The sequence below is a fragment of the Schistocerca cancellata genome, chromosome 1 (assembly GCF_023864275.1).
Source record: "Schistocerca cancellata isolate TAMUIC-IGC-003103 chromosome 1, iqSchCanc2.1, whole genome shotgun sequence".
Lineage (NCBI taxonomy): Eukaryota > Metazoa > Arthropoda > Insecta > Orthoptera > Acrididae > Schistocerca > Schistocerca cancellata.
The window spans coordinates 653,035,961-653,049,074 of NC_064626.1; the positions used below are offsets into that span (position 1 = coordinate 653,035,961).

At 44.0% G+C, this 13,114-nt stretch overlaps 2 protein-coding genes across 3 annotated transcripts in view; one reads left to right on the forward strand and one right to left on the reverse strand.

Annotated features, from left to right (window-relative positions):
- Positions 1 to 13,114, reverse strand: part of LOC126183439 (calpain-A) — a 642,654-nt gene that overhangs the window by 622,795 nt on the left and 6,745 nt on the right. The gene's annotated exons all lie outside the window — the stretch shown is intronic.
- The window catches only part of LOC126183463 (transmembrane channel-like protein 7), a 175,669-nt gene that overhangs the window by 34,865 nt on the left and 127,690 nt on the right, over positions 1 to 13,114 (forward strand). The window lies entirely within an intron of this gene.

Genomic DNA, 13,114 nt, shown 5'->3' on the forward strand with positions numbered 1-13,114 from the left:
TAAGGAATTCTGCTACCTAGGCAGTAAAATAACCAATGACGGACGGAGCAAGGAGGACATCAAAAGCAGACTAACAATGGAAAAAAAGAGCATTCATGTCCAAGAGAAGTCTACTAATATCAAATAGCGGCCTTAATTTGAGGAAGAAATTTCTGAGAATGACGTCTGGAGTACAGAATTGTATGATAGTGAAACATGGATCTTTGGAAAACCGGAACAGAAGAGAATCGAAGCATTTGAGATGTGGTGCTACAGACGAATGTTGAAAATTAGGTAGACCGATAAGGTAAGGAATGAGGAGGTTCTGCGCAGCATCGGAGAGGAAAACACTGATAAAGGATGTCTGTTAAGACATAAGGGGATGACTTTCATGGTACTAGAGGGAGCTGTAGAGGGAAAAAACTGTTGAGGAAGACAGAGATTGGAATTCATAGAGCAAATAATTGAGGACGTAGGTTGTAAGTGCTACTCTCAGATGAAGAGATTAGGACAGGAGAGGAATTCGTGGCGAGCTGAATTCAACCAGCCGGAAGACTAAGTGTACGGCGTGAAACGTCTGAAAGCAAACACCTGCAACAATCGTCGGAAGGGTCCAGGCCATGGTAAGGAGCGTTATGGCATTCCCGCGGTTATCGCGTTATTGTGGAAGGCACACTGGATCAACTCAAGGATGCTTCTATCCATGGAGACCTTGCCCACCTCTATGTGCAGTTTATTTTTGCTCAGCACAATGGCAGCTACTAGCAGGACAACACAGTGTGTCACACAGCTCGCAGTGTACGTCCGTGGTTCTAAGGGCATCAGGATGAGTTTATCGTACTCCCCTAGCCACCACACTAGCCGGATTTAAACCCAATCTGTGGGACCACAACCCTTTAGACACCTTCCAGTACCTCGTTGACTCCCTTCCTGCACGTCTCACAGCACTCCCCGCTGCAAAAGATAGTTATTCATGCTTCTGACGGGTGCTCACATTAATGGGACTGGACAGAGTAACACATTTAACAGTTCTTAAGAGTGCAAGCATTACAAGTGTTGTTACAAATAATGATATCGTCGTCTACATTTACATGCCATTATACTGTAGAGGATGTTAAACAACTGTCGAATATTTTGAGATGTGGTAGCACTCATCGAAACAAAGAAAACTAAGTATGACTCTGGAAGCGCAAACTGTATAATGTTTGAACACTTGTTGGTAGGAGGTCTGAAACACGTGTGGTTGTGGATGTGAGCACAGCCATTATAGTAACGCTTCATCAGCGTGGTCCTCACGGTGTTTTGACGTCTTTCTGTACAACGGAGCTCTAGGTGCACATTAGTCTGCAATCAGAAGTGCGGTTCTAGTTGCTTTTCTGTTTGAGAGTGTTATTGTGCAGCAAATGTTCACATAGTCGGGAACGTATAACGGTAACGTAAAGTAAATTCGTATGGCATAATTATCTGGGTTTCCTCAAGACACATTCATCCAGTACTTTCAACGGACGCCACTTCGATCACTTGCGCTCTATTAAACTACTCCAGTAATCCTTAACGTGGATTCCGAATCATGTGTCGTTCCTGGCATTTCTTCACACCATTGAGAGATAGAGTCTAGTGTAAGGGCAGACTGAAAAATTCCAGTGTCTGATCGAGATTCGATCCCGTGACCTTACGGTCTCAGATTTGCAATTTAGCGCTAGACCACCAAGCCTGATGTTGTATAATGGCGTCTGTACTGTCATTATCCCGCTTGTACCAACGAATGGCTTAGTACATTGTCTTTTTCTCTTTCCACCATTTTAGCAGTGGAAGCTTACTGCTCCACAATTGATGTCCTATAGAATTTTCTGCTAAGGTTTAGCAAATAGAAATAGCATGCAAGCCCATGCCCTGTACGTACAAAATATCCATGCTGCAGAATACCAACTAATAAGCAATTCATTATACTTTTTCAGTGTCTTGGGAGCACACATTCTCCAGAAACCTCAAAGACAGTGGAAGGCTGTGCGCAAGTCTGAGAGAAGAGCAGAGTGTGCTATATTTAGTCGACAAACGTCCCGGAACCAGTGTGCGACGATAAGCAGCAATGCAGTGTCTCGGCTGGGCGGTACATTGTGAACAATTGCTGTACTGCATCCATACCATCTTCAGCTTGTCCAGACTCTAAGGCACAAGAGCTTCGTGGCCCATTGCAGTTCTGTCAGCGACCTTTAAAAAAGTTATTTACTAACGAGGTGTTCACAAGAGGTGGTATTGCGGATTTTCATAATCAGCATGTGTGAGCTGATGTAAATTTCCATGCAGTGGTAGAAAGAGGGCATCACCGTATGGGATGGCGTTCTTGGCGTCACTGCCTCGTGATGACTGGGTGTTGTGTGCTGTCCTTAGGTTAGTTAAGTTTAAGTAGTTCTAAGTTCTAGGGGACTGATGACCATAGATGTTAAGTCCCATAGTGCTCAGAACCATTTGAACCATTTTTTTCTTGGCGTCAGATTAATAGAGCCGTACTGGCTACCGAAGACAATGTGTGGCTCGTTATGAGGACTTTGTCTTCAACGCATTGCCTACTTAGTTGTAGCGTGCGCAATGACAGTAAAAACTATAGATGAGGTTCGTGCAACAGCACATTTTCGCAGCAATGAGTATCTCACGCTGTCATTTCAGAACTACCAGACTGGTCTCCTTGTTCCCTAGACCTCAGCTCCTTAAACTTTCGGTTATGAGAACGTTTAAAGGAATTAATCCAGGCGACTCCGGTCAACGATGTGCAGACGCTACAGATCGCCGTTTCGGTGCATCTCAACAAGTACAATAATCGCGTGAACATCAAAGAGACCATGATTACTTACCATACGTCGAAGGGCAGGGGGATTCATTGTCATGGGCGTCCCGTTGAGCACCTCCATAAACAGTTGTTATGAATGGAAGTCACGATGAGCATCTGCTACGAACGAGCATTAATATCTCATAAAGTATACATTTCTGTACCCATGTTTTCTGCAATTGATTTCCTTGTTTCGATGAATACTGCCACCTCTCAAAGTACACAACACTTTTTGTCAACATCCTAGGTACACTCCGCAAGTTATTAACTGTCTCTCCTACTCCACTCGCATATGGCACAAAGGAAACACAACGCTGTGTCTAATACCTCTGATTCCCAAGGTCTTTAGGCGAGATATACGTTGGAGATAATACAATTGTAGGCCAGACTTGAGGAAAGTACGGGTGTATGTTCTCCAAGTTTACCCAACAGAATTTCACAAGAACAACGTCGCCATTCTTCCAAACATTCTCGTTGTACTGACCTGCATAATATTGCATTTTCATTTGGCTGGACGTTTTACTATCCTAGTAGCGCATCTCTGAATTCTTCGATGTCGACTGTCATATAGGGACTCTAAACAAGCAGAGACATAGAACAGGTCGGCATAGAAGAATTGAAGATAATCGTCATTGGCAAGTAAGACATGACATCATTTGGTGACGGAGACAAGCAGTATTTTTATAAAAAGTTATACATTTTTAAGGCTTATCCAGATCGCAGTATTCCTTACTTTATAACTGTGTACTAGCTTTTGTTGCAATATAACCACTTTCAGATCGCTCATGCTAGAGTTTCTGCGTCTATGTACACTGTAAGTTACAACGCCAACATCGGAAAGTGTATCTCGGCACAAGCATACTAATGAGCCAAGCTTTCAATGCTGTTGGTTATACCAGCGAGGTTATAGAGTACAATTCTGAACCATGTTTATTAAAAAGTGTACCTGAGTGCAACGTTGCATATGTCGATGATAAAAATACTCTCATGCTCATAAATTAAGGATAATGCTGATACATGGTGAAACAACGCTCTGGTGGCCGGTTTGCGGGTTTAAATCACCTCGGCGTATGACCATGCGGTGCATTTGACCTGCGTTCGTCGCACGGTGACGCTGGCAGCAGTCCACATACGCAGAGGTGTGTTGGTGCATGCGAGTAAGTGGCTCAAATGGCTCTGAGCACTATGGGACTTAACAGCTGTGGTCATCAGTCCCCTAGAACTTAGAACTAGTTAAACCTAACTAACCTAAGGACATCACACACATCCATGCCCGACGCAGAATTCGAACCTGCGACCGTAGCAGTCGCACGGTTCCGGACTGCGAGTAAGTGTGCAGACGTTTTCAGACGTGCTAATGGCGACTGTGTGTTGAACATGGCTCGAAGAACACATATTGATGACGTTATGAGGGGTAGAATACTAGGGCGACTAGAGGCTGGTCAAACACAGCAGGTCGTAGCATGGGCCCTCCGTGTGCCACAAAGTGTGATCTCAAGATTATGGCAGCGATTCCAACAGACAGGAAACGTGTCCAGTCGCTACAGTACGGGACCTCCACAGTGTGCAATACCACAAAAGACCGATATCTCACCATCAGTGCCCCCAGACGGCCACGGAGTATTTACAGGTAGCCTTGCTACGGACCTTACCGCAGGCACTGGAACAGTTTTCCCCAGACACACAGTCTACAGACGGCTGAACAGACATAGTTTATTCGCCTGAAGACCTGCAGGGTGCATTCCACTGACCCCTGGTCACAGGAGAGCCCGTAAAGCCTGGTGTCAAGAACACAGTACATAGTCATTGGAACAGTGGTCCCAGGTTATGTTCACGGACGAGTCCAGGTATAGTCTGAGCAGTGGTTCTCGCCGAGTTTTCATCTGGCTTGAACCAGGAATCAGATACCAACCCCCTTTGTCCTTGAAAGGGACCTGTATGGAGGTCGTGGTTTGATGGTGTGGCGTGGCATTATGATTGGTGCACGTACACCCCTGCATGCCTTTGACAAAGGGACTGTAACAGGTCAGATGTATCGGGACGTCATTTTGCACCAGTATGTCCGCCTTTTCATGAGTGTAGTGAGTCCCACCTTCCTCCTAATGGATGATAACGCACGGCCCCACCGAGCTGCCATCGTGGAGGAGTACCTTGAAACAGAAGATATCAGGCGAATGGAGTGGCCCGCCTGTTCTCCAGTCCTAAACCCCATCGAGCATGTCTGGAATGGGAATGCTCTCGGTCGAAGTATCGCTGCACGTTTTCAAACCCCTACGACACTTCAGGAGCTCCGACAGGCATTGGTGCAAGAATGGGAGGCTATACCCCAGCAGCTGCTCGACCACCTGATCCAGAGTATGCCAACCCGTTGTGCGGCCTGTGTACACGTGCATGGTGATCATATCTCATATTGATGTCGGGGTACATGCGCAGGAAACAGTGGCGTTTTGTAGCACATGTGTTTCAGGACGGTTTTCTCAACTTAGCACCAATACCGTGGACTTACAGATCTGTGTCTCGTGTGTTCCCTATGTACCTATGCTACTAGCGCCAGTTTTGTGTAGTGCCACGTTGTGTGGCACCACATTCTGCAATTATCCTTAATTTATGAGCAAGTGATTATGACAATTAAAAATTAGCCAAAGCATTTTTGTCACCGTTTGGTTCAAATGGCTGTAAGCACTATGGGACTTAACATATGAGGTCATCAATCCCCTAGACTTAGATCTACTTAAACCTAGCTAACCTAAGGACATCACACACATCCATGCCCGAGGTAAGATTCGAACCTGCGACCGTAGCAGCAGCGCGGTTCCGGACTGAAGGTCACCGTTTGAAAACGTCATAACACTACCCCTTGTATAATTAACATGCACTGAAAGCTTGCCTCATTAATGAGCTAGTGCCGAGATAGACTTGCAGACGTTGGCGTTGTAGTCTGCAGTGTACGTAAACACAAAACCTCTAGCATGTGTGATCTCAGGACGGTCGTCTACCAACCGAAACTAATAATCAGGTGTAAAGTAGTATGTTACTGCGATCAATGTAAGTTGAAATCTTCATATGACTGAACTTCAGAGCAACAAAAGTTGTCTTATATTGTACATTAACGTCCTAACTCGAGAACAATTGAGTACTTCGTTGGGAGGCAGTGGCGGGGACGTATCTTAACTTTATTTTTGTTATATAAGAATCTAAATATTTAAAGGAAAATATAATAAATAAGAAGGTTGCGTTGTATGTTTTATTTATGCCTATGTTAGAAAATGAAGCGATTCTGTACAAAGTTGTAAGCCAGCCATTGTTACTACCACTTCAAGGCTATTATTATTATTATTATTATTATTATTATTATTATTATTATTATTATACAACAGAATCTTCACTGGCTGTTCGTTCTAGTGTTTACACGGGCTAAGAGTTACAGTTCCTTTTCATAGTGTATCGTCAAATACTCTAAAGTAATTTTCATTCCGCATTCGCTCTTTCAGATGGTACAGTAGTCACACACCACGTGAGATGATGTTAAATACGAAACATTTGTTTATGTAACACTTCTTTTGCGTGCAATCCGGAAAAATATTCACTTTTCGCATCACAAATACTCATACACTTCACTACTTGACTGTGTGCATCTATACCGAGCGCCTTCATACCATGAATACAGATGTAGTACTTCACTCCAACCACTGAGAAAACCATGCTGGCAATGTAATTTTCACGGCAGTTGGAGGAAGTACTACATCTGTCTCCATGATCAAAAGGTGGCCGGTGACGGCGGTAACCGGTAATTTCTTACTGATATAATGAGTGACTGTGCCGGAAAATTGACTACTTTCATAACGAGCATATGAACAGTCACCGACGTCTCCAGTACGATCGACATTCTTTCCAAGTCGAGGAGTCTGTGACGCCCGCCTATCCTGTGGAGATGGCCGGAGAACTTACTGTGATGGAAGTGCGTCGTTATGATGAAAGGGGGACCCACCAGAAATACAGGCACCGCAACGAACTTGTGACGTCACACTAGTCGGCTTGCCGGCCGGAGTGGCCGTGCGGTTCTAGGCACTACAGTCTGGAGCCGAGCGACCGCTCCGGTCGCAGGTTCGAATCCTGCCTCGGGCATGGATGTGTGTGATGTCCTTAGGTTAGTTAGGTTTCATTAGTTCTAGGCGACTGATGACCTCAGAAGTTAAGTCGCATAGTGTTCAGAGCCATTTGAACTAGTCGGCTTGTCCTCACTTCGCGAACGCTCGGCTCCTTGCATGACCCACGGGAAATCAATGTGTGACTGGAAAGGTACCCCCTAGAGGACATAACTTAATTGTGCAATGTCGAAAGCTTGCATGCTTTTAAACGCGCAGGCAAGAATTATTGAACTTGTCTGAAATAGTTACTTGCTCCCCACCGGAAACGGCTGCTGGTACTCGTTAAGATATATAGTGTCACGTGCTGTGACTTACTCGCCACGTCCTATGTTTGCCGTGGGCCTCTGATGAACGTTAAGGTGCCACCTCCCGCGTATCCAGTCCGAAAAGTTTGGGGAGAAGCGGCCGGGGGCGAAGTAGGGGAGGGGTACGCTGCACAGTTTTAACGAGAATGTGGTCGTTGTTCAATACGGTCAGATGTGGAAAACAAGCTGACCGTTTTTGTCACCTTCACTTTGCAACGAAATCACAAGTTTCCTCTAAAGATAACGCCCCTCTATTCGCCCACTTAAATATCTGACGTTAATTGTTCTCCTGTTCAGCTTCCGAGTGCTTTGAGATAAACGGCTCTTTGGGTATGGTCGTGATTTCGTATGTTTCGTGCAATGAGATAGATGTATCCTCTTAGTTGTTGGTGCAGTTTCGACTCAGCTAATTCACAGATTGTCGGCTCCGTCGCTTTCTAAGAGTGATAAATTTCGTCTGCAGAAATTAAGATGAATTACCTCATTTAAAAGTTACTTCTGGGATAAATGACTTAATCACTTTCTGTTCACGAATAAGACGAACAAGTCGGGAGCTTCTGATTCCTAACATGGACGTGTGGGCATGCGAGAATTCTCACGTAACAAGAGTACAAGGATATCAGTATCCTTTGGCAGTAAATCTGGCCGGCCGGTAGGGCCGTGCGGTTCTAGGCGCTTCAGTCTGGAACCGCGAGACCGCTACGGTCACAGATTCGAATCCTGCCTCGGGCATGGATGTGTGTGATGTCCTTAGGTTAGTTAGGTTTATTAGTTCTAAGTTCTAGGCGACCGATGACCTCAGAAGTTAAGTCGCATAGTGTTCAGAGACATTTGAACCATTTTGAACCTTTGGCAGTAAACATTTGGTGTTTCTAGTGGACAGTTAGTTGCTCGTGCCGCACGTTCCACATAGCCTGACTGGCAGAGTGCATCGACGGTTTGTGGAACATGAATTGGTTGGTCTCCTGCATGAAGTCCCACTCCTTCACGAACCAACTTACGGCTTATGCATGACTGTGGCCCTGCACATTTCAGTCGGGAGGCAAGAGAGTATCTCAGTGTTGAGTATCCCGATAAGTGGTAGGCCGTGCAGGACGAGTTGCTTGGCCCGCCAGATCTCCAGATCTTTAACCCCGCCGGACTTCTACCTTTGGGCCCGTCTCTTGGAGCTCGCGTATGGTGTTGCGACTGAGAATGCAGCACAACTACAGAAGGGAACTGAAAATGACAACTGCCTTGTCCGAGAATTACTTCGAGCAGATAGTTACAGAACCAACTCGTGAAGCTAACGTTTTAGACCTCATAGCAACAAATAGACCGGAACTTTTCGACTCCGTGAATGTAGAAGAGGGTATCAGTGATCATAAGTCAGTGGTTGCATCAATGACTACAAGTGTAATAAGAAATGCCAAGAAAGGAAGGAAAATATATTTGCTTAACAAGAGTGATAGGGCACAAATCGCAGAATATCTGAGTGACCACCATCAAACGTTCATTTCTGAGGAAGAGGATGTGGAACAAAAATGGAAAAAATTCAGAAACATCGTCCAGTACGCCTTAGATAAGTTCGTACCGACTAAGGTCCAAAGCGAGGGGAAAGATCCACCGTGGTATAACAATCATGTACGAAAGGTACTACGGAAACAAAGAAAGCTTCATCATAGGTTTAAGAGTAGTCGAATCATAGCTGATAAGGAAAAGCTGAACGAAGCGAAAAAGAGCGTAAAGAGAGCAATGAGAGAAGCATTCAACGAATTCGAACATAAAACATTGGCAAACAATCTAAACAAGAACCCTAAAAAGTTTTGGTCATATGTAAAATCGGTAAGCGGATCTAAATCCCCTATTCAGTCACTCGTTGACCACGATGGCACCGAAACAGAGGACGACCGAAGAAAGGCAGAAATACTGAATTCAGTGTTCCGAAACTGTTTCACTGCGGAAAATCGTAACACGGTCCCTGACTTCAGCCGTCGCACGGACGCCAAAATGGAAAATATTGAAATAAACGATATCGGAATTGAAAAACAACTGCTATCACTTAGTAGCGGAAAAGCATCCGGACCAGACGAGATACCCTTAAGATTCTACAGTGATTATGCTAAAGAACTTGCCCCCTTTCTATCAGCAATTTATCGTAGATCGCTGGAAGAACGTAAAGTACCTAGCGACTGGAAGAAAGCGCAGGTCGTTCCCATTTTCAAGAAGGGTCATAAATCAGATGCGAATAATTATAGGCCTATTTCGCTTACGTCAATCTGTTGTAGAATAATGGAACATGTTTTGTGTTCTCGTATTATGACGTTCTTAGATAATACAAATCTCCTTCATCATAACCAACATGGATTCCGCAAACAGAGATCATGTGAAACTCAGCTCGCCCTATTTGCCCAAGAAATTCACAGTGCCGTAGACACTGGCGAGCAGATTGATGCCGTATTCCTGGACTTCAGGAAGGCATTTGATACGGTTCCGCACTTACGTTTAATGAAAAAAATACGAGCTTACGGAATATCGGACCAGGTTTGTGATTGGATTCAGGATTTCCTAGAAGAAAGAACACAACATGTCATTCTTAACGGTTCAAAATATGCAGATGTAGAGGTAATTTCGGGAGTACCGCAAGGAAGCGTGATAGGACCTTTATTGTTTACAATATACATAAATGACTTAGTTGACAACATCGGTAGCTCCGTGAGGCTATTTGCAGATGACACGGTTGTCTACAAGAAAGTAGCAACATCAGAAGACTCGTACGTACTCCAGGAAGACCTGCAGAGGATTAATGCATGGTGCGACAGCTGGCAGCTTTCCCTAAACGTAGATAAATGTAATATAATGCGCATACATAGGGGCAGAAATCCATTCCAGTACGATTATGCCATAAGTGGTAAATCATTGGAAGCGGTAACGACCGTAAAATACTTAGGAGTTACTATCCGGAGCGATCTGAAGTGGAATGATCACATAAAACAAATAGTGGGAAAAGCAGGCGCCAGGTTGAGATTCATAGGAAGAATTCTAAGAAAATGTGACTCATCGACGAAAGAAGTAGCTTACAAAACGCTTGTTCGTCCGATTCTTGAGTATTGCTCATCAGTATGGGACCCTTACCAGGTTGGATTAATAGAAGAGATAGACATGATCCAGCGAAAAGCAGCGCGATTCGTCATGGGGACATTTAGTCAGCGCGAGAGCGTTACGGAGATGCTGAACAAGCTCCAGTGGCGGACACTTCAAGAAAGGCGTTACGCAATACGGAGAGGTTTATTATCGAAATTACGAGAGAGCACATTCCGGGAAGAGATGGGCAACATATTACTACCACCCACATATATCTCGCGTAATGATCACAACGAAAAGATCCGAGAAATTAGAGCAAATACGGAGACTTACAAGCAGTCGTTCTTCCCACGCACAATTCGTGAATGGAACAGGGAAGGGGGGATCAGATAGTGGTACAATAAGTACCCTCCGCCACACACCGTAAGGTGGCTCGCGGAGTATAGATGTAGATGTAGATGAAAACGGCTGTGCAACCGTGCAGAATGAGATGAACGGAGCCTGCAACATTTCGACTGCGATAACTCGTCGAGTATGTCACTATCTTCATCTACATGAGCATCATTTTGAACATGTTCTGGGATAAATGACAGTACATAGTTGGCTTGAATTTCGGAGCCCTTCGTGTCGTTTCTTTCTGAGAAGAATTAATTTTCTGTTGTTTCTGTTGCACTTGTGCTCACTGCTCTACTGCACAACTCTGAATTAAAGTAATTACAAACAAAACTTTAACATTTTATTCTTATTTTGATTCAAACGTTACACTCACGAACAGTGTACATTTACTTTTCAATCGCTAAGAATTAATTTCGTGTTATTTGTGTTATGCTCCTAAACCCTACTCTACTGCATATCTCGGAAACAAAGCAATTTCAGACAACATTTTTTTAACATTTTAGTCTTTTTTATGTATTCACTATACCCACGAAGTGTGTACAGTTATTTTCAATAACCCTGTATGATACATGCATGGTAACAGAAGATACGAAATCATGAGCCACAGTACTTGGGAGAATTGGAATCTGCCATGAAATCCATCAAAGACAGGAAATCCTCTACTGATCTGGAACGTCTCATATTTCGTTACGTTTAATTCAATTCTTCTCTGAGTAATGCTCCTGTACGTTAATAAATACTTAATGCTGATTATGGGTAATACCAGTGATTGCTAGGATTAAGCAGATAACTTCTATCTTAATATCTCCTCTAATCTGGTAGTAGTTTGCACGTTGGGGTGTTTTTCTGTAGCCGCACATCTTACCTGGTCATGAGGAGCCGAGAGGAGAGCACAGGCCTAGGGCAGTGACTGGAGCTCCGTGGGCAGTACTGCCTAGCTGTCAGTAGAGAGAGCGCGAGGGGACGCAGCCTGTCCGGTCGCCGAAAGAAGTCGTGAGGCACGCATCGTTATTGTCACGCCGGACACCTACCCATCGGCGCATGCGCGTTTCTCCGCTAGCCGCGCCCTGCTCGGTTTTGGGTCAGATTTCTAACTAAAGATATTGTATAACGAGTCGTAACGAAAACCCAGCCCTGTGCAGCATATTACCGTTTCACAAGCCGAACCGTCTCACCAAAGCATAGTTCTGCAAATTCCCGCTTCTTGGAAGGCTCTGGATTGGGAGCCCAGTCACAAATACCGATACCTGTTGTCTCGTGGGACTGGACACACCTGTGTTTCGTTAAGGAATTCTTTCTTTTTGCAAGGGTGGTGTGCCGACATTTTGACGCCGCTCCACGAGGGATGAACAGCTTCACGTATAAAAAATAGCGGAAAGAGATTTCGTTGGGTACTCTGAGAAATGTTACAGAGAGTGGGAGGCAGGAAGCCACTTCTCAGCATATCGACTGCGGGAGATCAGCGTATTGGCTGGAGGTTTGCACTAATTTGTTTTCAAACAGTATATGGGGAAGGCAGGTAAGGAAGGTACACTAAAATATTGTTGAAAAAGTTTCATTATTAACGAATCAAGTAATTTTTTGTGCCTGATATTTTAGAATTTATCACATTTTGTAGAAAACTTTCTCCATATGCGTTAGTAATAATTTTTCAATGTCTCTTCGAAAAATTTAACACGTATCCTACAAAACGAAAATAGTTATAAAAAACTGAGCATAAAGTGAAAAAGTCTTCTTCCTTTGAAAGAACAAAGCTACATTAATTGTGAACTTTTTTTCAAATGTAGCTACTGCGATTTATGCCGTTAGCATAATACATTCTTATTAGGCAAGTCCAGTAGCACATTTTTCCTTTCATTCCCTATTCTTGTCCAATCAAATATCTGTTCTTTTTCTAATGACCTTAAACTGTAATCTACCTTCCTTTCTTTCCTGTTGACGTTCAGCTGGGTGAAAACAATCCAATAGCATCCTCATATGAGAAGGCTGTAGACGCAAACATGCTAGATGTTTCGTCCAGTTCATATTTTTACACCCCCCTGTATTTTCACATGTCACTATTCCTCAGATAATTCCAGTTTCTCAGTATTAAGTGGATTACGGAACTTATTGGTTTTGCAGAAAATACAAAAATCAATACTCTTGGATAGAAACATACCCAACCGTACTTGAATGAAGTATTTTTGTAGTCCAAACTACACCAATGTGAATGTATCTCACGAGATTCCTTCGTAGATGCGTCAGACTGAAGAAATACCGACGGTACACAAAGAGTCGTTTATCTCAAAAGCGGTCGAAAACAGAACAGCACATCTGTTACTATGAGATACTTAACTCAAGCCACGTAAATAAACAAGGAGGGCTTATCTTTCTCGACAACTTGTAATTTCGTTGCC